The following is a 24607-nucleotide window of genomic DNA, read 5'->3' as shown; positions in this document are numbered from 1 at the left end:
CTTTAAAAATCATTATTACCCAAGTAGAGTAGACCCACATTGAAATGACTATACCAAAGTTAGCCATGCCCATTAATTTCAATGGGTGTACTTTGAGTATGGCTAACCCATAATTGTTAAGGGTTGTATTCAATATAAATCATACTCATAGCAGACCCATGGAAATGAATCTACCCAAGTTAGTCATGTCAATTAATTTCAATGGGTCAACCCAAGTTGAGCATAGCTGGATACAACACTAAGAAAAGAAAACATTTTACTATTAACTTTTGGTAAACCATTTTGATACTGCCACCCATTCCTCTCAACCAACAGTATTTTGTAATCCATTATGATCATATTTTACTATTCATCTAGTTAATTAGTCCTTTATAATTCATGGTGTTGATAGCTGGAATACTCAACAAAAGCGTGGGTTTTTTTGAAAAAAAAATACAATAAAACTTAATGGTGAACAAAATAGTGGAGAGAGTAAGAATTAAAACAAAAGCAGCATAATTATGTATAACATCACAAACTACTGATTTATTTTTTTAAATTTCACCAATTGCCCCTTTTAAATGCTAAATCAAAGGCTGAACTGGTTAGGTCCATTATAAGTTATCATTATAAATTTTCTTAAAGCGATGAAAGCAAAGTATTTCATTGTGAAGCACTATTGTGGCACCCAATCCTGTATGGGCAAGCCCCTGTAATTCCTCATTAAAGCTCCTCTCACATACACTGTGTTGTTTGTCAAGCTCAAACTGATTAATATTCAAAGAGAAGTCCTAAATATAGTAAACTGGAGAGCTAACCACAGCAAACTTTCTAGGCTATCATTACTATGAAACCAGCCAGCTGAAACATTTTTTAAGAATACAGACTGTATATGCTGTTTATTTTCTAGATTACTTGAGAAGCAGTTTTGCAACTTGAACTTCTAGAGAAAGGATTACCCAGGCTCTACCTCAGCAATTCAAACTCCCAAACTGGGAAGAAAGAAAGGGGGGGGGGGAGTTTGCTTGCCTGAAATAACTTTTAAATGAAGACCCCTTTTTTTAGTTGCTTTTTTGTTATGTTGTGCATTGTACAGCCTAGCAATGATATTAGTTCTAGTGTGGGAAAATATTATAATTGAGATCTGGTAAGTTATTTGCAGACTTCAAGTTTTTCTTTACACTGTGCTGACATTTAGCATAGCCCTAGTGAGGAAAACAATACTGCCATTCATGGCTCTAGACGTAGGTTTCAATCGACTTAAGCGGGCACAATGAAACTTGGTCATTCACTGGTTACCCATATTGTGTTCTCAAATTTTCTCTCAGCAAAAGTATAATGACTCAGTATTGTATGGCCGCATAGACAAGGGCTCAGAACAAGAGACACTAGTTTTGTCTGACGGTGTGAGAAAGTCGTGAAGGGATCTTTTCTTCCAGATGGTGTTAAATTCAGCTGCCTTTTTAACATTGGCCTTGCAGAGCAATCTGGTGCTCTCTTTTCAAAAAAGAATGAGGCTGCTTCCCACTAGTTAACATGCATACTCACGCAAGCCTGCAACTTCACTCTCAACTGTTTTACAATGCAATGGTATGCTAAATAAATTTGATCTGGGCTCTTCCAGTGTTAAAGCTAGCCATCAAAGGCCTGCTCAGATTATATTTATACTTCTGTGGACTAAGCTTTATGTTTGCAGGCTATTTCAAGCTCTCAAAAGAAATATCACCTTACTGCCACAAAATCATTTTGACTGAAACATTGTAAATCACAAACCAAACTGAACTTTTCTCACAATTGTTATATAGGTTGACAGTATGCGGAGTAAAAATAATAATGAATAAATGAACTTAACCTACTTTGTGTCAAATCGGTGGAAGAGAAATAATAAATAATAATAAAATAACATTAAAATGTATTTTATTGATTGATACTCATGTAACATTAGCAGGGTACAAAACAATTCTGATGTGACAATGGCTAACACAGAATTATATCATAAAAGGGGGGGGGGGATCCTTAGGTGCTTTCCTTAACAAATGTACAGAAAAGGACCAAGAGGTAAATAAGATCTCATTTCACAAAGTAAAAGTAATTTCACTCCACTAGGTTTTTTGTTTGGTTTTTTTTGGTTTTGCTAATCAAAAGATTTCCCCAGACAACATCTTGTTACCTTAATTGAACCTCTTTAAGAAAACTACACACTTTGTAATGTAAATGTTAATTGTAGTAGACAATGACCCTAGGTAAACAGCACCCCTGGACATGCAGTAAAGAAGAGGGGGAAGGCAGCAAGGCACTTAACAATGAGAGGCTGATCACACAAACAGAACTTCCAAAGTAAATAAACAAGGGGACTGTTCATTGGTCACTAGAGTAGTAAACTCTGGCACGTGCACAGCAGCCAAAAACGGCTCTTTTGTAAACAGTCTCGCCATCCAAAATTCAGCGCAAAGTACTGTAACAAGCTAAGCTCCTTAAAACTAAGCTCTTGCAAAATCATTTATGTCTGCAGGCCACCGTGCCTTACTTTAAAGCCACATCCTTGCTTTTATTTTATTTTTAAATGCCAAGTGCATGTCATTACTGGCTGCAAGTTTATATGCTGGGGCTTACTGCTGATTAAAAACACATAGGAATTTGCTATCACATGTGTTACACATGCACACACATATGCACAGGGTGTATTCTGGCCTAGGGTGGCTCTGAAGTTTATCAGAAATAAAGAGTCTGCTTTCTTATCTTGGGAGCATCCCAGGGGCAAAGACTGCACTTCCAAAACAAGCTGATTTAAATATAATTTCTTTTTTTAAAAAAATTGCAAAGTGCAGTAATTAAAATTAAATATTGGGGAGGGGGGTGTTTGGTAGAGAGGGAGAGGATTTGCCAAGGAAATATATAAACACCTTGCTTCCCACCACTTTTCTTTTGTGAGCTTCACTGTAGAAAATTTCCATCTCAGAAGCAAAGCTACATTTGATTATGAGTAGCTGAAACAGTGGTTATAGAATTAACAGAAACAGACAGTCTGCAGCTACAGAACAGTTGGGGTCCCCACTTGGGAGCCTGCAGATGGCTGTGGGTGGGAAATGCCTCCACTTTCTTAAGGGATGGAGATGAGTCTGGTGTGGTGCACTTGATGTTTTTTTCATAGGCAACCCCCACAGGGCTGTCTGTCATAGGCTGCCGGGCCCATAGCTTTGCCACTTGCCCCCGAGCGTGGGAATGGGAGCGTCCAGCCGTTCACATCTCAGGCATTCCGTTTAACGGAATCAATTAGGCAAGACCAGACCCCTCAGATTCCCCACCCCCTTGCCTTCTCTCTCTCTCTCTCTCTTTTGGTCAGGTCTATATACGTCCTAATTATTTCAGTTTGAGATGCCTGAGCAGTTTCCTGGATAGATCTGATCATCCTTAAACAAGAAGAGAGCAGGCGCACACGTGGGTTTTGGCGTAAATGTCACTTTCATTTCTAATACTAGACTCAGAATAAGACACAGACTACTTTTTAACACTTTGACAAGGGCGGAGGCAGTCTCGTCTCCATCACGTTTTTCTGCTTCAGTAGCTTCCTCAAGGAAACCCTTTTGGAACAGAGAAGCATCTGTGCTTGCATTTTGAATAGAAGACTGGTCGGCTGGTGGATTCCCCCCCCCCCAATTTTTTTAATAATAATAGTAATGGTAATAGTAATCAACCTTCAGCTTCCTCCTCCCCCCCTCCCAGTTTTGTGGAACTCTACCAGATCCTTGGTAGACCGAAATGATTAACCTAGCCTTATTCTTCAATCCAAATGTTTATTTTTTTAATTTTAGGCTTTGGCTTTCGTCTCTTGGAATAACAACATACCCAGCAACACTACAAAACTTTTTAAAGTTTCACAGGCAGAGTTTGGCCCTACACACAAACACACACACACACACCTTAAAAATAAATTATAAATACTTTAAAAGCACACAGGCCACAACATTATGCTTCCAAACACATGCTAATCGTTTCTCAATGTTTAGCAAAGACTGCAGTCTTGTACACACTTACCCAGGAGTAAGTTTCATTGAACTCAATGGAACTTGCTTCTGAAGAAGCGTGCAACCGCTGGAAAATAATTACATCAGAACTTAAAGTATTAACTTAATCATCCCCCACCTCCCAGAACAGCAAAAACTTGCACATGCATTTGTTTACCATGAGCACCATATCCTCTTTGCAGCGTATGGTTTACTCTTCATCATCCTGTGCCTGTCATCTTGTACATGTATACATGTACAGATAGATTTGGCACTCGTATGTCACTGAATTTCGTCCTCTCTCTCTCTCGCCTTGAGCTGTAGAAAAGGTGCCATTCAATAAGAATTCCTGACATGGCTGGGTCTGTCTCTTGCTGGAGTTTCTCGTTTCCTTGTGCAGCACGAAGATCATGAAGGAGTTTTTACTTTCGGTTATCTAGCTTTATGAAGACCAACACACTCATACAGCTAGATAACCAAAGATAACAACTCGCTTCCCTCATATGCTCTGAGGTCGACTGGAGGGTCTTTTCCGCCCCTCCTTCTCTAGAATCCAGATTGTTTCTGCAAATAGACTTCTCCAAGAACACCAGCCGTGCCTTAAAATATTCATCCTTTCAGCGCAATTGTCACCTGCTTCACAGTGTCTGGACTTGTGTGTGCTTCTAATACCACATCCCAAGTAGATCCGTCGCCTTCAAAGTTTTATTCCGAACTTTTCTTGTCTCTTTCTCTTTTACCCCCGTCCTCTCTCTTTCTCCCTCCTTTAAAGCCAGCGATTTCCGGCAGCGATGGACCAACTATTCATCTGTTTAATATCAGAAAGTAAAACCAGCTATTAAGGTGCATCAAGCTTGTTAAGAGTGCGAAGCATCCATCCCTCCACAGGCCTCTATTTGCATTGTAAATTGCTTCATTCTCGTGAAAAGTCTTTAGCCTCTATAAAGATGTAAAGCCATCGGCAATTTCCAGCGCAGAGCAAGGAGGAAGCAGGGGGTGGGGGAGTGTCTCCCATTTCAGCAGAAATTGACAAGATGATGGTGGTGGTGGTGCGAGGATCCAGCTCTCCCTCCTGATCCCTTTTGCGGATTATGCATCAGAGCGCTCTTCAAAATTCTTATTTTAACCAAATGGTGGCAGCAAATATCTTGCGGGTTTTGAAGGGGAGGTGGGGGAGGAAGCAACCTGGCAGATCCACGATTTCTCAGGATTCCCAGAGCTGCTGCTGCGCATGAGGAGCTGCAGGTCTTGCTGGCTGGCTTGCTGCTGCTGCTGCTGCCCCCGGTCTGAAAGAAGGAGAAAAGGGCTATCATTGGAGGGCTTGCAGTGCCAAAAAATGTTGACCAGCCCGGCAAGGTCAGAGGTCCTGGACCGCGGGAGACCAAGGTAATGATGATGTCACGAGGAAGCTCAAGTACACCCGGTTATTGCTATGCATGAGCGATCAGCGATCTGCCCCCTCCGCGCCATGGGGAAGAGCGGTGGCGGCGGCGGCAGCAGCGGCAGCAGCACCCTCGGAACACCATTCCTACTCTCCCAACCAGCACAGGATCGCCTTCTCTAGCGCTACCGGGAGGAGAGAGAGGGGGCGGGAAATATATATATATATATATATCGCGGTCTTTTACCTTCCCCGTTGCTAGCGCAGATCTCTCTAATATCCAAAGACTAGGAGGAATCTCTCTCTAAGGACAGATAAAAGCGTTTCAGGTCGGGGGAGGCGGGGAGCGGCATGGAAATAGGGCGGGGTGGGGAAAGGAGAGGAGAGGCGCCTTTGCCTGCATCTCTCTCTCTCTCTCTCTCTCTCTCTCTCTCTCTCTCTCTTCTGGCAGACTCTGCATGTGCTGTGCAGGGAGATGTGTGTGACTGAGCCAGGCACTCGCGGCTCGCTGCTGCTGCTGCGACGACTGCTTAAAGCAGGGCCTGCTTTCTGGGACTGGGAATCTACGCGCGTCTTTACGCAGCGCGAGCGGAGGTGCCATTGCATTGCTAATTCGCTCTGCCCGTCTGGCGCTTTGGAAATGGCTTCACTTCTCGCTCCCTGCTCGGGGGCTACAAGCCCCTCTCCGCCAGTGCTACTTGCACCGTGGAGGTTGCACAACGCAGTTTACGCGCGGGGGGGGGGGGGCGGATGCTGCAAAGAGCAGGCTGCTCAAGCCTCGCTCCCTCTCTTCCTTTCCGAGCTGCTCTCTGTTTCCAGCAAATCCCCCTCTCCAACCGACGCGCGCTCCCGCTCGCCCTTTTCACACATAGCACATTTCTCCCGTCTTTCCCTTGACCCTTCCCAGCTCTGGACAGAGCAGCGCAAGCGAACATGCGGCTTTCCTTTCCAATTTTAATGCATCCGTTTCATTTGAAGATGTGTCCAGACACAGCGAAAATGTACTCTGGGTTGTTTTTCAAACTTCCTACTGCTGCTGATGGCAATGGCAACGGCAAGCAGTATGCCCAGGGAAGCCCTCCATCCTGAAAGGTTCATAAACACCCTGTTCAGCCTCTCCCCATTCCCCTAACCTCCCAGCAGGCATTCAGAAAGGGGCATAAGGGACATTACCCTGTGAATTCCTGCTATAGAATTTGGACAGGGAGATTTTATATATTCTTCCCAGTGTAAAGTGCAAACATTACAGGCCCTCTTGATTATATGGGAAACAATGAATCTCACGGCAGAGAGCTGCGCTGTTTACTGATCAAATTAATAAATGCACTTCAACCGCTTGGCAGTTTATATTTAAATATTCAGCAGAGCTATGTCTGCCCCCACACTCCAAAAGGAACCAGGAGTCCTGCTGTTGCATGTTAAGGTATAGTATGTTAAGGGCAAAAGGAAACAATATATACTATACTGTTCAATATAGTCCAGGATTGTTTAGAGGACAGTCTTCAGAGTGCATTTTAAAAAGGCATATTTCCTACAATGTGCCATACCTGCATGAGTTAGCATTTATTTTCTCCTTCACATATAAAAAAGGCAACATTTGTGTATGAGTGTGTGCTCGCGCGCCTGTGTGCGATACCTACGTGTATGTGCACTCCACACCCACACACCAACCACAACCAGCCATCATCACCATATTAACGTGCTTGCATTATACTTGTGTCTTTTCCAGGGTATCTAACCTGCATGCCTGTCACTACCCTGAAGGGCGAAATCTGTGGGGTTTTGTGGAGCGAGACATGTCTACTTTCCCAATGTCTACTTTCAATACTCGAAATTAGACTTGTCAACGGCTAAAGATGAATGCTGCCATATATACAGGCAAAAGGAAAGCAAAATAAAGTAATGGCAAGGCAAAGTCCCCGATTAATTGATTGAAATGATTCCTAGGTTGATGATACCTATAAATGTTCCAAAAACAAAGCACCTTCACAACTGACGATGCACTCAAGCCACAACTGTTTTCATTCAGTGTTCTCCCTGTATTGTTAATTATGCATCGTGAAATGCCATAGTCAGGTAAACCACGCTTACGGCGTCAGTGTCATGTTATATAAGACGACACGAGAAGGCCATGCCTCTGTTTTTCCACAGACAGAACAAAATGGTGAGGATTCCTATGTACAGTGCAGCGAGCTGCGCTTTTTTTTTTTAACCATCTGAGGCTGCATAGGTACCAGCGGCATTAGTGAGTTGAGCAGCAATATGTATAAAGACACACGCTCATTCTGATGGTCTGTAGAAGTATAATGAGCTTCTTTGAATTGGCAGATACACAGAACAAAGCCCTGCGCCCCCCCCCCCCACTTTATTTCGCAGTAGCTAGAGGCAGCAGTGCGAGTGATCGGGCATGTGCTATAACAGACCAGGCTTATGAGCTGATGCATTAAAATCAGAGACAAGAATATTCAGATAACGTGAGGTCTCTCTGGGCATGCTATACATATTGGCATATATACACGTGTGTACACGTGTGTACACGCGCCTGAATGCGTTTAAAATGAAGTTGGCTAAGGAGGCAAGCCTTGGCTCTTATTTATTTTGACGCTGCCTTCAGGATCCATTGAATTCAATGGGACTTCTGCTACTATTCACCTCCTGCACTTAAAAAGAGAATGACTTGTTTTCCTCTATCAGTTACGACGTAGATCAAGAAACACACCTGTGTCGTTTTGCAGATCGATAGCCTTTGGAGCCCTCATGACGTGAAAACAGCTAACGTCACAAGGATGACCTTGCTGATCATTAAACACAGAAAGGATCGCCCTCCCTGCTTCTCCTTTGCTTTGCAGGTGTCTAGGAAATCCACACGTTATTCGAAATATCTTCACATGAAAGAATTATCAGTTGCTTTCAATGGGATTTCCAATTACGTGTGTTTAAGACTAAGGTGTTGTTAAGGCAGCGTAGAAAACCCCTGACGTCTCTGAATGTCTACAGTGCCTATGAATCAATTGTTCTCTCCAGGTATTCTTTACAATTCCGTATTTCCGTAAAATAAACCGCATTTGGTTAAGCAGGAGATGCAGCCTTTGGCAATGCTAAACTGCCCACACCGCCATGTTGCTGGGTTTTGTTTTGTTTTTCATTATAGGCATTTCCAGTAAGTGGGTTAGCCTTATTTTAAAATAAAAATTCGCCGAGAACGATGGAATCGCCATTTTAAAGCAATCTGCGTTATTTGAAAGATCCTGAACTCTAACTAGGCTCTCTAATAAATGGCCTGTAGATTTGGATGTGATTGCCATGCTTGTTTTCTAATCTCTTTATGGGTCTCCAGATGGTTGTGACGTAAAGGCGGAGAATCCTGCAAGGGGTTCCTTTGGAATAAACAAGAGCTGTTAACCTGAGAGTGGATCTTATCTGTTGCACCTCCTACGAACCTAAATTCTGCTTTTGGGACAAGTCCTCCGGTTTCATGGTAGGAAAGGGGGTGTCTATATAGGAAGCCCACTAGGCTCCCATGAAAGGATGCCCATAATCCCGAGACTGAAGAGCACACACTCCAATCCCTGATTCTTCGATAATTCACTTACAGCTCAATTCTGCACATGGCTACTAAAAAGTAAGTCCAATTGAATTCAATGGAACTTACTCAGAGGAAACTGGATTGCAGCCTTAAACGTAAACTGCAATCCTCTCTTTGGAGCCCCGTGTAAAGTCATTTCATTCCTCGAATCTGCATGCCCCAAGAAGTCTCGTTGTACCTGCTTGGCTTTTTATTGCAATCCTGATATTGGTTTCTATACCTACTGTACCTTCCACAAACAATATACTTACGACCATATGTCTGCAGTATTGCCACACCTAATATCCAGGGCGCGAAAGGTAAAGGGTCTGAAAATGTCTCTCAGAGGCAAATGTTTTGCTAATTTTTTGTGCTGTTGCTTATTCGGCAGCCACGTACATTTCTTAATTTAATCATTAGGTTTAAAAGGGATTACCTTTATGTGCTGATTGTCACTCCATTTGATGGTCGCTTTCTGTCTGGCTCTGGAAAATAGACAAAAAGAGAGAGAGGCGAACGATCATTTAAAAATAAATATTTATGTTTATTCATGGATTGTGCTAGTGCATTCTGATTCAAGGCCTGTATAGCAGCAGCAGCAGATCAGCCAACCCACTGAATCCTAGAGGCAAAATCCTCCAGGAAGTTCTCCTGCGCAACCCCCATGAAAATTAATGTGTTGGGGTAGGGCATTATCCTGCTGCCTGCACCAGCTCTCGTCATGAGGGCTGCTCAGGAGAACTTCTTGATGGATTGAGACCCGTGGCTCCAAACTGCATTTTCCAAAGAGCTGCTAATATTATTTTCTTAAGATGAACCTATATACTGAACAGGAAAAGAAAACCAGGGGTGTATGTTCTCTTCTGGTGTTAGAAGAGTTAAATATTTCATTTTAGATATATATGTATATATCCTCAGTGGTAAACCGGGATAGAAAGCCCAGAATATGAGAGAAGGGAGGCCGAATTTCTAAACTGAGATTATAAGAATAGCTTGATTTGTGGGGTGGGAGGCAGGGAAGGCAGAGGCGTCTGTATTTACATGCTGTAGGCTGCCAGTTGCTTAATAAAGGTCGGAGGCTCCACCTAGCCTCCACTTTCAAAATATGCAAAACGCGCTCTCGCTCTCTCTGGGTTTTCAAGCCTCGCAGGTTCAGATCGCGGCTGGCTTCATGGAGCTGCTTGGCTCTAAACAGACTCAGGCTGGTTACAGATTTACTCAAAGAAGAGCTGTGCTCGTGCATGTATTCCTTCTCGCCACCGCCACCCCCACTCCACCCCTCTTCTTTGCATCACAGGATGGTGTTAATCACTTCAGCCAAAAAGGGAGGGTGGAGAGAAAGGGGGTGTCTTAATGCTACTCCCAATCAATCACGTGTGTTTAAAAAAATTAAAAAAAGGACGAGAAGCACTATTTGCTCTTTTCCCTGAATATACTGGGTATCCTTCTTCAGTCTCCTCTGCCACTTTTTTTTTTTTTGAAATGAGTCCTCTTGCATAAATACATGGTTCTCGACTTTGTTCCGCGCTGGAGCTGGCGAACTGGGTGTGCTTAGAGTGAGTAGCATTCAAGGTGGATGGGAGGAGAGAGCGTGGAGGCGAAACTCCACCGGCTTAATAGCAACCTGTGCTTTGGATGCTCCAAGACTCCGGCAGCTCAGCGAAGCCAGGCAATCTGGGAGTTAGGCCGATCTAGAACCCAACGCTAGCTGAACCGACTCAAATCCAAGGGCGACATCGGCTCCAAAACCTATCACCTAAGTCGGTCTACGACGCAAACCTGTGTGTGTGCCTGCTTAAGGCAAGCCCCATTGATTTACTCCCAAGTAAGCTTGTACGGGATTTGGGCCTTAACTGACTTGTGCATGGAGCTGTTCGCAACTCTCCCAAGCTATCACACTCCTCGCAGGCGCTCTCGAACCCACAACCCGAGCGTCTCATTCAGAACTAGCAAAACCAATGAAAACGTTGCCAGCGACTTCTAATCTACACCTCGAAAGCTCCTTGCAAACAATGCCAAGGTAAATAAATCCACATACACTTGCGAGGCAAATTCACGTTGCCATAAATTTAATGACACTACTTTCTTTATAAATTTGGCAGTCCGAGTAGGGAATGAGTTTCAAATTAGGAATTCATTAGACATATTATTTCACCAGTCATGCCTATTTGAAGTTACAGAAAGAACTGCTTCTCTAGATGTAAGACACGACAACAACAGCTCTCCTCACTCTTTTCAACCCTCATGCAAGTAAATAATACACCTTTCAATTGGTATAGCCACAAAAGTCCAAGTTGAGGGGATCAAAGGGAGGTGCTAAGTCGGGAAGTTTGGATATAAATACATTGTGAGAAAACGCCTCCCTTGCACCTTTCTCTAAAATAAGCAAATGTGCAGCCAGAGTTAATTTCACCGAACACTTTCTCTTCCCATTTTTAACTGTTCTCTCTCTCTCTTCCTCCCCCCTCCTTCGCTGTCAATCTGTGTGCTAATTAATAGTCCCCTCGTCCCGAGGAAGTGCCTGCAACGCCAACAGGTTTCATATCACACGTCCAAAATCATCAGAAGCTCTCCGGTTAACCCATAAAGCTCTCCACTTCTGTTGATCTTCCTCCTCGGTTCCAGGGAAAGTCAATGGGAGCTCTAACAATGCAACCTGTTCAATGAAGCAACTATCTCACTCTTCCTCTTTCTAGCCCTGAACCTGACACAGACACCGATGGAGTTCACGTTCAGAGTAACTAACACACACACACACACACACACACACACACACACACCGCTCGTGAATCAGATGAACAACTGTAGCATAAAGTTCTCGCATAGTCCACACTTCCCGTTTCCCCACATTTAGTTTATAAAGAAGGCTAGTCGTGAGAAGTCGGCAGATATACTTACTTTTTCTCGTTTCTTCTCGTTCCAACAGATTGGGGGGGGGGAGGAGGGAGGGGGGAGGACAGTCTGATCCTAGATCTTAGGTGAATGTGGTGGAATCTTCGGCAATCAACAAGGATTCCTTAGCCAAAACTTCCTTTTAAATCGCAGAAAGCAGTTTCAAAGTCTCCCAAGATTCGGATCATCCCTTTCGTCATCTCTATTTATAACTAGCTTTTTAAAGTTCCATCGTAGAACACTTGCACGACTGGATTCTAAAATGGGTCCTTTTCCATCCAGAGGGGGGTGAGAATGAAGAGGGGATTTAAACAAACAGTTTTCTTTTCCCAATACAGCTTGCACAAAGCGCCAGAGTAGAAAGTGAAGTATTGTATGTGTGAGCCACTCTGCAAGTTTTTTTTTTTTAACGGGGGCGGGGGGGGGGGGTTTGGCGAGGTCTAGCCCAGCCCTCTCTGGAAAGGAGGACGTGCTCTGAAATTCAACCAGTTTCCCCAACGCTTTTGTTGCTCTCGAACTGAAGCCCTATTGTTCGTCCATTGCCACGGTCTTTTTCAATCCCTGCTATACGTTATGCGTTGCCAGAGATAATGAATTTGCACCAAACCCTCTCCCAGCCCTTTTCTGACAGACGGAACAAATTAGAAATGTCTAGCCTAAACGGGAGCAATGGCTACATTTCCCTGTGGTGGAAGAGCAGGGAAATATGCATTTCTGCGTGGAATTCTTCTTTTCTTTTCTTTTTCAAAAACTGCCTTTGCATCAAGAGCCCGCCTTTAAAAACAAAACAAAAAACTTTTCACTTTCACGATTTTTCTTTTTAATGTTTCCTGCCGAAGAACAGAGTTGCTCTCTATGCCTTCCTGCCTGCCTGCCTGCCTTCCCTTCTCACTCCTTTTTTCTTTCTTTCTTCAATTCTTGAGGCAACCGAGCTATTGTGAGTTTAAGCTGTTGCCTTCTTCTCTGCAAAACACTCATGGCCATCTGAGTTTTTTGTAAACTTGCTCCGTGCTCTTCCGCGGTAGGTCAGGACTCTGTCGAACACTTGGTCTGCCTGGGCTGCCGGTACTTCAACATCGGCTTTCTTTTCCTTTTCTTAAGCGCTTTTTAGGTAAAAGCCAACGGCACCAGGCTGCTCGAGTTGATGTCTTCGGCGCAGAAGGATTTGAACGGGCACCCGTCCTCCTTACTCACAGAGGCTGGCAAGAGAATGAGCCCCAGTACGGTTCACTTGGAAGAACGCGGGTGCAGGTTGCGCCCTATACACGCAAGTTTCAGTGCAATAGGATGCGAGCGCGCGCGTGTGCGTCTGTGTCCTAGGACACGGGTGTAGGACTGCGCAACGGAGAAGGCTAGCCCCTTGTGTGATTTCGGGTGCTCAGAGTGCATACAGGAATACTGACTTGTGAGTATGGCCAGGGTGTGCTGGGGCGTTGCTAAGGATTCCGCGCCTTGGGAGAGAAGCGCTTCGGTTGGCGCGTCTCCTTCCCGACGAGGTTTGCATGTGGACACGTTTCCCCAGCAGCAGGGCTGTGTCTGAGAGGCCGTTGGGTGTCGCTTGTAGGTGTGTCGCGAGATGTCCACAGCTGCGTGTTGGAGACGTGTGTCTGGGATAGAGAGGGGGGAGGCTTGCAGGGGTGGAGCCAGGCGAAGGGAGGGGGCACAGATTCAAATGAGCATCTCGTATGGAAATGTGGGCTGCCGGGAGGTGGGGGGGGGGGGGACGGGGAAGCCGTTAATGAGAAACCCAAGGAGGGAGAGGCGCCGTCTGAAAGCACAGACCTTTCTGCTCTGGCAGCAACTTTCCCGCCAAATGTAGCCTAAGGAGAGGCTGTCACTCGTGTTCTCGTCAATGGCTGCCATTGCCTCCTCTTTACACACCCACCACGGCAGGAGTATTCTGGCTGTTGCTTAGCTGCCTGCCCCAGCCTAATAAAGAGCGGAGAAAGAACACATTATTCGGGGGATAGATATATCTGTATCTTGCACAGGGGCACCTCTCTCTGCAGCAAGCAGGGACAGAATGTTCCATGGGCTACGTATTGCTCTCCTGCACAATACGGAGCCCAAATAGCTTCTAACTGTCAAGGCTGCCTCGATATTTTAATACAGGTGAATCACTGGATGGAGGATTAAGGGGAAGGCGCTCGTTTGCCTCTTCGGCTGTCTTATACCTGGACTAGTTTCCAAAAGGCCCTGGCAGAATCGGAAGCGAATGCCATGGTGGACCACGTCGAAAGGATGGTTTGCGGGTTGGATGATGGAAAGGGAGCCAGGTGACGCTGACTGAAGAGGGTCTTCATCCCCTCTCTCAAAAAAAACCCAAAGCTGGATAGGCTCCAAGTATAGGGCCATCCTCGAGAAAACTCGACCTAGCGCTTGCGAATCAAATAATATTATTGTTGTGTTTAACAAGAACGAGAAGAGATGACAGGCGAGGGGACGGGGAAAGCAAGATTTCCAGACATCCTTCTCACCTCCACCACGCCGCACACCACTTCTTTAGCTCCTTTTTCTTCCAAAAATAAAAAATAAAAAAGTCCAGTGCAGAATTGACTGCAGGAATCCGGGTTATCCTTACATTCAGTCTCTGGCTGCAAACCAGAATACAGTAAAGCCCAAAGAAGACCATGTTCAAGGTTGACTTCGGCATCTGAGCCCGCAGAAAAACTGTATGATGATCAGGTTGAATTGCCAAAGGTTACAAGTTCACAGGTGATCTAGCTACACCCTGTGCTTTTCCTAGTCGTCCTCGCCTTTCTCTTTTCCTTCCTTCATACATATAGGGGCCATGAATGCCTCCTCTCTCCCTCTTCTCTTTCACACTCTTTCTTCCTCCTCCTCCTCCTCTTTGTGTACATACGTGCCATCGGCATTCCCTTCACACTGCAAAACAACACCACTGTACTACGCAACACACGTAAGCTGGCGTGGTGAGTGGCACATACATGGCTGGCTATGGTCCTTCTCTGAAGCCCCTGATCTTCTGGAGAGGAGAAGCAGTCGCTGCACCCCCACTTTTGTATCAACACTTCAGAGAGCTGTGCATTGGGAGGATGAGGAGAGAAAAATAGGTCTACTGGGGACATCTCCCCTACATGCATGCATGCACACACACGTTGCATTTGCTTTCTTGTTATCAAGAGAGGGAATATATTGGGAGGCGGAGGGGTTATGCAAATGTTTATTTTGTTAGAGGGAGATGCTGCCAGGCTCGCACAGTGCTGTACATGGAGGCAGAGAGAGCTGGCGATATCTGACTAGGAGTCTTCGCCGGGTCTTTGGCTGTCTCTTTGCATCTTCCGGTCGTCTCCGCCGTTTCTGTTTGCACAGCAGCAGCAGCTACTGCTCTCTCGCATCTCCCTCTCCCTCTCCCTCTCCCTCTCTCTCTCTCTCTCTCTCCCTCCTCCTCCTCCTCCTCCTCTCTCCCCCGTTTCTCTCGCTCTCCTCCCTCCTTCTCCGCTTTCCCTCATCCCAGCTTCACGTTCAAGGTTTAGCAGCGAGGTCACGTCCATTGACGTCAGCTCGAGTCTTACTGTACGTCCGGCTACATTTACATACATCAAGGAAATTAGGGCATTAAAAAAATATGCAAATCCTGCCGCTTGAAGAAGAGACTGTAGATTCCCGGAGCGATCGCCTCCTTTCATTGAAGATTTTAATTAAAGGAACGCAAAAAAAGAAGAAGATGATGAAGAAGGGCGGGGGTGGGAGAGAGAAAAAGCTGAGCTCACCAAAGCAAGCCTTTCGTCCTAAAACAACAGCAGCAGCAGCAGCAACTGCCCCCCTCTCCCAAAAAAAAACAAACCAAACCAAACAAGCAAAAGCCCAAATGGCCAAGATCTGCTAAAACATGGGGGGATGAGAATCCTGCCGATCGGCTCCTGGCGCCAACCGAGGGAGCCGGCCTGCGCGCAGCGCTGCTGGGAGAAGAAGCCGCAGAAGCCGAGCAGGTTACCCGGAGGCTCCGGCACAGCCCAGACGTCTCTCTCTCTGCATAATCAACGCTGCGCCATTCTGCTCTCCTCCTCCTCCTCCTGCTGCTGCTCCGGTTGGCTCCAGCGGGTATTATTTTTCATACTGATGCATATGTAAAGGTAGATTTGCATTTTTAAAACATTTACTGGAAGTTACGGTCTTTGGGTTGCCTTTCTCTCTCTTTTCTTTTCTTTATATAAACAAAACATTTTTTAAAAAATAATATTTTTTGTTTGTTTATGATTTGGCAATACCTCTGTTCTGCCGTGTCGCTGCTCTATAGATGCAATTTTGCTCCCTGCTTCTTCCTTTTCCGTAGGGCTTACAAAATATGTACTGACATTGTTCCTAACGCAATTTTTTTCAAGCGTCAGGAGCCTCTTTAAAAAATAAAAAAGAGGAGAGGTCGGTTGGTTGGATTTTTATATTAAAAAACATAATATATACTTGCATGTTATGTTGATCGACGATAATGGCAGCAACCAGAGATTCAAAAGTTTGATTAGTAACCTCATCATGGGCAATATAATAAAATAGAGGGCGGAGCAAAACCGAAGGGACATAATAGGGCATAATAGGACATAATAGGGACAGTTTAAAGTGCTGTAGGCTGCCTTGTATGAACATTTATTTCTGTTTTGGCTCCGGGAACCTTTAATTTTCAAATACGCTCTTTAAAAATGTGCCCAGACCCAGGTGAGGGAGAGCTTTATCTAAGGAAGACATTTTCAACCATGTTGTATGTTCTATCTTAGCTGCGGTACATTAGTAATGTATTGCATTTCGTTTAAAACTTGCTTGGCTTAAAGCCAAGCACCGCTTTACTGAGCGACAATGCATTTGATATGCTGTTTCAAATCAGTGTCTATTATGCGAATGCTTTTCTGTTTGCTCGGAAGCCGAGGGGCCTAGATCTACCTTAAAATATTAGGTTATTTGAGAGACATTTTATTTGGAGTTCGGTTTTTTTTGTTTTTAAATAGTTCGATCCTGTTTACAAATAAAACATTTCCTTCACCCTCTCCCTGTAATCTATATACGTCTTTAAAATAACGCAGGGTTCACACCCAAAAGAACAATGAACGCACACTTACATCACATACCTATTTAAAGCCAAGTAAGCCAAAGCACATGCATAGGTAATTAGGCACAGCATGAATGACTTACCTGCACACAGGCATAGGGTGAAAGTTAACTCTCCTCAAAGCCAGCCATGCATATGTTTTGAGAAAGGCTCAGGAGAGCAATTTTTCGTTTTTGTGGTATGCAGCATCTATTTCCCCGAGCTGCTCACTTTAGTTCTTTGAGCAGTCTTATGGCATGTTCAGCCCTACCTCCATCTCCAGTTTTACGTGCCCTACACTAAAGTGCTCATATGATATGTCACCCAATAAAAAGTGGTCAGATGGCGACACGTAAAACATTAAAGGGGGGCACCAGACACTCTTCCTCCATTAGGTTAGTTCTTACCTATATATATACATAGAGAGAGCGCGCGCGCAACAATACATTTAGGTGAGTATGCTCGCCACATGCCATATATATATGCCATATATATATATATATATATATATATATATATATATACTCAGCTATATATAGAGAGAGCCTATATATATATGGCTCCAGCAACAGCACCGACTGCCAGTCGACTTGGCCATTTACATAGAACATTGGGGACACCTCGCTGATTGAGACAATCCCAACCTCCTCGAGTGACTAATTAAACCACGTGAACCATCTGAGCTGGCTATAGCTCTAGTCCTGCAGAGATCTAAAGAGGATCGCCGCACACGAAGGATACATACGTGGGAGTAAAATATGTGTCCATTCAAGGAGCAGATCTGTTATCGCAGGCATCTGCTTGGGCGTCTACCCCATGCCTACAAGTGCACTCTCAGTCTCTCTCTCTCTCTCTCTCTCTCTCGCACACACACACACCTCGATCTAGGTGTCGTTATCATGCTTAAGTCCCTACCGAGGTCCATGCGATGTCTTGCTTCCTGCTAACCCCAGCTCTCTCCCGTTCCGGCTGGCTCCTGCTACCCTGGGGTCGACGGCTCCGTGGATGCTGTCGCTGCAAGAAAGGTGCAGAGTGGCGTCCGCTGCCTTCCGTGCCCGTGCTCTGTCCGAGCTTAGCTACTAGCTGCTAGTCGGGAACCCACTCCAACACACAAGCACACACACACAGGCACACACACGCGCGCCCCACACACCTCCGCCCCCTGCCCTGCTAAAATTACCATATGGAGGCCGAGTCCCTGCGAATCGCAGCACCAGCGGGCGGCGTTTGAATGAGCCTCGCAATCTGCACAAATCCCAACTCCTTCGCACGCTGCTCTCGCTGTGAAGGCCACTTCCACGGCCCTCCTGCATCTCGCAGCCCCTCCCCTCTTCTCCTCGTCTCCCTCTTCGCCCCCACCCACCCCATCCCACCCCACCCTCAGCACCTCAAGTGCCTGGGCCCCAGGGAGATCAAGGGACAGCTGCCTCGTCTTGTGCCACATGCCACGAAAACGCGAAACATGATGGCGCGAACAATAAGTAGCGAGTCGCCCACGACCACCATTATATCGTATCGCACATTGCTCTCGTATATGATTGCACCCCAAATACACAGCGATGCGATGCCCATGTGTAAACGTTAGATAACGACCGCCCCATTCATAATAACCCCTCGTGCCAAGTCTTATATAGCCAGGAACCACTTTTTTCATAATTTAAGCACTGGGTCAGAAAAACAGAAAATGCTCCAAATAATATTTTCTTCGTTTCAATTTAGGGGGGATCTCTAAAACCAAAAAGCAAATTCATTGCTTTTATCTTTCTCGAGGTCCTCCGCCCTTTAAACCTGCAATACGTATTCGCAAGACACGTTCGATATGATGAGACACGTATAGAAACACTTCACGTATGAAAACGTTCAAATTTTAGGATTCTTTAGATTTTGCAAAGTGGGAAGGTGTGGTATATAGATCTGGAAGCAGAACTTTAAAAACAGCAACAACAATAACAACAACAACCACAACACATTCGTAGCCCACAGCGTTGTTTGCATGCTTTTAAGAACAATTTCCACTGAAATGAGATACATTCCGAATGCAAATGCACTATGCCAATCATCTTCAATTTAGCTTAACATTTCTCTCACGAATCCTCCCCTCCCCCCTTTTCAATTCATAAATTGAGATCGAGTCGTGTAAAAGGCACGGTTAAAACACTTCGTGGGGGGGATAAGGATTCTTCCTGAAAGATTACAAAATAAATAAAATCCCACCCCAGCCTCCTGTTTATTAATAATCTCTTGCATGACATCTCAAGGCAGAAAGCAAGAGGAGATGGGGGTAGAGCTTTTAATAGTCTGGGAATGAATATGGATTTCAGATAATTGAGAACTAGTTTTCCGTAGAGGATGAGGACTGGGGAAAGGTGTGTGGGGGTGTGGGGGTGTAGACGTGGGCAAAGCTCTTTGTTATAAAAGCATTTAGGTGAGTCAATAACACTGAGAGTATTCAACACGGTTAAGGTCAGGCTCACATGCGTAAAGTAGCCAATGCGGATTTGATTGCAGCCCAACATTTCCAGAAGAAGCGTCAGCCCACATATTCCCCCAGTAGCAGAGTAGTTTTATTTTCTGAATCTGGGTAGGGGTTTTTTAAAAAAAATTATGGTTACTTCTCCCTAATTCAGCACGGGGGTTTTTAATTTAAAAATTTCTAAAATCTGATGTGATCTGTTATTTCCTTGGTTTCTCATTAGGCCCTTTTCTCTCTCTTACCAATTGGATGGTTGGCTGGAAGGAGGCAGCGATTATATTGTGTAGAGACCAAGTTAAAATCTGGATGTAGATGGCGCACGGGGTGGGGGGCGGACGGTGATCCCCGACACTGGATTTCTCTCGCTCGGCCCATCCATTGCTTGTGCCCATTTAAGTAGAGGAAGAGGCCTTCCAGAAAATGCCTCAGCTAAACGGACACAACTTTCGCGCGCCCCGTCCTGGTAGGATGGTCAAGTGCGAGAGGTGAGCCAGTGCTGTCTGTCACTTTGAGGCTATTTGCAGCCTTAATGGATCCCTGGAGGGAAAGGACCAGGCAGAGCATTCCTTGCCCCTGAATGGCTCTTGGCTACCCTATTCTGGCCAGCGGGGGGACAGCGACACCTACTGGCTGCCCACACAAATCCAAAGGGTGGTGGGAAGGATGGAGGGGGCGAGTGCATTTGGATAAAAGAAGCGTTTAAACAGCTAAGATCGCGCTAGTCTCCCTGATATAACATCTTCAACAAAGAGGGGGGAAAGTGGGGGTGGGGAACCCAGCACTTGTATTTAACACCTTCGCAACTAGATTTCAGCCACTCTTAAAATTCCAGGAAACACAGCCCTAGCACAATCATCCAAATAGATAGCTTAGATAGAGAGATAGAACCACAAATAACCACCAACGCTCAGGGAGACTCAATGGACTGTAATCGTGCAATACTGGGTCTTCCAGAACTAGTCTTCTCTGGGGAAGCAAGTAAACGAACCAAAACTCCAAGCTAGACCACTGAACGCTGACAATCCTCTTCTTTAAACGATAATCATAAAGGATTAGGTTAATCCGAAATTAGAAAGCAATTAGAAATCCTTAACTGGGCTCTCTTACGAAGGCAGGAAAGGACGCCGTGGATGCGCAGAGCCGGGAGCACTGACTGCCCACAGAGCTCGCCTGCCTCGCTCCTTCCTCGTCGCCAGGCCCACGATCTGGCCAGGTAGACCCTCTGCCGCTGCTATAGATGGCTGGGGAAGGGGGGGAGGGAGGAGCGACTTTCCCCTTTAAAAATATATTTCCCCTGAGGGCTTTTTGAATGTATGATGACTTCTTAGCTCGCTGACAGAGGCGGCACTGTTTCACTAGCCCGAGGAAGGTAACATTAAGGGACAGTATCTTCCCGCTCTCTGCTAGGAGGCAACTTCGAGGCTCCCTCATTGGATCTTTTTGAGCGCCCCACCGCCACCCCGAAAAAAAGGGTCGAGCTCGTCTTTGAAAGGGGAATCCTTAATTTTAGGGACAGAAAGAGCAGTGAAGTAATTGGGTAGACAAAAGGAGGCCTATAATAATACGCAGGACTTGCAGCAGGTAGCTGAGTACCTATGCTTGGAACAAGAAGCCATTTCGCTCATATCTTTATTTCAGCAGTTAATTAAGTATATCTTATGTCTTGGACACCTATTCATAAATAAATCTTTTTCATTTATTCTTTCCTTTTTTACACCTAGGGCCATTAAAAGAAATAAATAAAACAGGGATAGGAGAAAATTAAGTTTTCTTGCAGCCGCAGCGAGCTGGGTGGGTCAATTTTTTAAAATTTTGTTTGCGGTTCTTCTTGTTGTTTGTTCTTGCATGTCAAAGGCTGGAGTCCTCGGAAGTCTTACTAGGAAGTAAGTACCACTGAAAGCGGTCCAATGTACTTCCGAGGAAACACGCGCCGCGTTGCGGCGCATGTATTTAAACGTGGATTTCTCCACCCGTTATACGACACTGAATTTCCTAGAATAAGGCTAGGGCGTCATTTAACCGCAATTCTCCAAGGCAGATGTAGTGCCAATACGTGCTTTTACTCCCTTCTGGACATACCTAAACACATTGACTTGGCCCGCGCGGGGGAAAGAAATGGAAACGGCTGCAGTTGTTCTCGGCCTGTTCCACAACACAGTCCCAAGCAATTCTATGCACTGGAGCTGATCAAGTCTGGTGTCTGCCATAGAGCGCAAACTGATTTAAATCCAACAATTTCGGCTTAGCTTGGTTGTGTTTGGACTGACTCAGTCCTTTCCTTCCCCTCCTTTCTAGTAAGTGTAGAAAACTGCTGTTGCTATGCTTGCTTTTAAAACAAAATAACAATGGCAATGGCAATATCATTCGGGAATTAGCGAATGCAGTTATTGTAATATGCTATACACACATTAAATTTAAAACCCACTTGCGAATGTTTTAAATAAAATACTGGTCTTTCCCTCACATTTTAGGTATTTTAGCACTACCAGATTGCAACTCTTTTCTTAATTGCTTGCACGAATCCTTAAACGGAGAGAACGGTTTCCAGACAATTTATACATTTCTTCTCTTGTTTTTAAGATACAGATTGAACAAGGAAACGCAGGTTAGTCAGTGGCACTACGAATCGGCCTGACCTTTTGTCCTAAAATGTCATCTTCATAATCCACTCCCCCCGCCCCGACCCCAATCTGGTCGTCTTCTGTCCACGCTTTTTGAGTGCTAATCAATGAAAGGAAACAAGCCGATTAGTCCAGAGCTGACAGTGTGCAGAGCTCTCTCTGCTGGCGCTAGTTCTGGAGATGCGGTGGGCCTATTGCATAACTCCCTGGGAGTGGCCGGCTCTGCAGCCATTTTCAAAAGGTTCCCCCTCCCCTCCCCAGCCTCATTAAAACATCTTTGCACAGTCCGCCCCAGAAAAAAAAAGTCAATTCCCAGGCTAAATTCTGCCAACAAAATTTGGCACACCAATCTACTTATCAGCTAATCCAGAATACTTGAGGCTGCGCATCCCGATCGCAAGCACGCCCATTTGGAAGTAAATTCCCTTAAAGGTCAACCGGGCCTCTGATTGGTATTACAGCATTATAGTAACTATTAAATTTGTTTGGCCTGGCATCTGGGAGCACATTTTCTGACAAATTCAGCTGGAAGTGTATCAGCAACTGCCGAATGTGTTCGGAGCTGCACTTAAACGAAAGTAAAGACAGAACTCCTAAACTGAGGCCTTTGGTTAACGGGCCTGTGGATCGCAGTCTTCCTCAGCCCAGTTAATACAAAACAATTTGATTTCTCCCCCAATCACCATCCCTTAGGAGATCCACAGGTCTATCAACAAAGCAGAAAACAGAAAAGAATTAATATTTAGAATTAATATGGAGCAGAGGGATCAGTCCGGCTTAAAGCTAATATCTGAACTGAGGATAGATTTATAATAATATATTTTATGCAAGAGCTAATGCGGGGTGATTGAATGGAACCCGCTTGGCGGCCAGCTCTCTTTGCTCAAGTTTCCAAGAGCTGGATGAAGCTGGAGGCCTTTGGTAATGGTTTGTCTGCTTGATCCCAGTGCCAGGCCCCGCTGGTGGGGAAGCCAGGACCCAAACCAGGCGAGAACTGGTCTCCTTTTCCACGGAGCCAATTGTCTTCGCACCTGTGAGCCAACAAGTGCCAACCTTTCCAGCATCACAGCAAACCACATTCCCCCCGCAAAGACGCCCTAGGAAATAGCCTCCTCCTGTTTCTTTCTTTTTAAAATAAAGAAATGAATTGGTCTCGAACACCGCCTGGCCTTTTCGAAGGGCTGTCATGCCACCTCAGATCCCCCTGCCGCGGGGGTAAGTGCGTCACTTCTATCCCTGACCCCAGAAATGGCAATAAATGCCCACAGAAATGTCCAAAAGGCCTCGGGAGTTCAGTTTGGTCGAGTTTTTTGTTTTAACCCTATGGGTAGGTTGCCACCTGATGATCGAACTTCGGGATCTATTTGTATTCGCGTTAGCATGAGTATTTATCCCCTCCCATTTCTGCAGAAATAGCTTCGTTAACAGCAAAGAAATGGAAAGGAGCTCACATTCGCTCGGGAAGAATCGAATAATAATAGTACAGTAATGGTAAAATAATGCCCTGTCAGGCAGCTAGTCCTCAGCGTTCTAAAGTCCCCGCCCCCTCGGGGATTCTAGAGCGGCTGAGCGGAGCTCTTGCCTCAAGGGTGCAAAGCGCGGGAAGGAAAGGAGCGGGAGATGGCGACCCGCCGCTCCTCCGCTTCGCCCCTCTTCTCCCGCGCGGCTGAAATGGTCGGCGTCCCGTAGCCCGCCGCTCCCTCTCTCTCCCTTCTGTCTCACCCTCACGAGTTTCCCCTCAGGAGCCTGGAGAAGGACGCCGAGTCTTGCTCGGGCTGGCGCCACAGCAGGGCGAGAGGGTTCGCTTCCCGCCGCCGCTCGCTCTCCCTCCAGCTCCCCGTAACTCACCTCAGCAGCGGCCCTATGAGCAGCGCAGGCGTCGGCCAAGGCGCTCTCCCGAGCTGGCGGCCTTCGCAGGCGTCTCCTCAGCGCCTCTCTCGACGACACCCCGCCCCCCTGCGCTTATACTTGTGACTGACTTTTGCGAACCGAGCGCTGTTCATTCAGCGCGAGCCAAGAGCCCCTGTGCGTGTGTGTGTGTGTGCGCGCGCGCCTGAAAGAGAGCGAGGTGGAGCGGCTAGGGGAGGTGGCTTTGGGGCTGCCCCTTAACTGGGCTGCTGGGACGCGACGCCCCCTCCGTAGCCCCCCTCCCCTCCAGGACCAAATAGCGCTCGCGGAAGGGCGGGGCGGGGTGGGGGAGAGAAGGGAAACCGGGCGAGGCGCCTCAGCCGGCCAATTTTAACGCAGGCGCGAGGATTCGGGAAGCCACGGGAAGCATCCGGTCCTGTTTGACGAAACCTCAAAGCACCCCTGCCAAGTGCCAGAAGGGGCTGTGACACATGTCCTTCGTGGAAGTCGACTACTGAAGCCCCACTGAAATAACGGGACTTACTGTCAAGTCAACATATTTGGGATTGGGGGCCTTTAAAATGGAGGTCGGGCTGGCAGCAGGCAGTGGCGGGCTCTTCCCGCCAACAGCTCGCCTTCCGGTCCTTGTTTTTCCCACGCTGCGTCCTGCGTTCTCAGGCAGCTTTCCTCAGTGAGGCGCGCCAACAAACCCTTCGGACAGATTCGGTTCCTTTTTCCCCCCTCCACCACAGCTTGCTGCTTCAGTCTCTACCTTGTTTTTCTTTTTCAGGAAGTTATTTTTA

The 24607-nt window shown here is 46.0% G+C and overlaps 2 long non-coding RNA genes across 6 annotated transcripts in view; one reads left to right on the top strand and one right to left on the bottom strand.

Moving 5' to 3' along the window:
* LOC144329208 (uncharacterized) overlaps window positions 1-24050 on the bottom strand; it is a 126455-nt gene extending 102405 nt beyond the window's left edge. Inside the window, exons 1-2 of one of the 5 annotated variants that reach the window (XR_013394660.1) lie at window positions 23805-24050; window positions 9366-9414 (exon numbers count right to left, since the gene is read on the bottom strand). This is a non-coding gene — a long non-coding RNA (uncharacterized LOC144329208). Of the gene's footprint in view, window positions 1-9365; window positions 9415-11827; window positions 13378-17777; window positions 17985-23804 lie in introns of those variants that run through there. The other 4 variants (XR_013394659.1, XR_013394658.1, XR_013394662.1 and 1 more) reach the window with 4 other exon arrangements.
* LOC114606430 (uncharacterized) lies at window positions 4950-8771 on the top strand. Its single transcript, XR_003708870.2, has 2 exons — window positions 4950-5369; window positions 7094-8771. It is a non-coding gene; the product is annotated as an uncharacterized LOC114606430 (long non-coding RNA).
* Window positions 24051-24607: the final 557 nt, after the last annotated feature.

Source organism: Podarcis muralis, chromosome 11 (genome assembly GCF_964188315.1).
Source record: "Podarcis muralis chromosome 11, rPodMur119.hap1.1, whole genome shotgun sequence".
Taxonomy (NCBI): domain Eukaryota; kingdom Metazoa; phylum Chordata; class Lepidosauria; order Squamata; family Lacertidae; genus Podarcis; species Podarcis muralis.
This window is presented reverse-complemented; position numbering and strand designations above follow the sequence as displayed.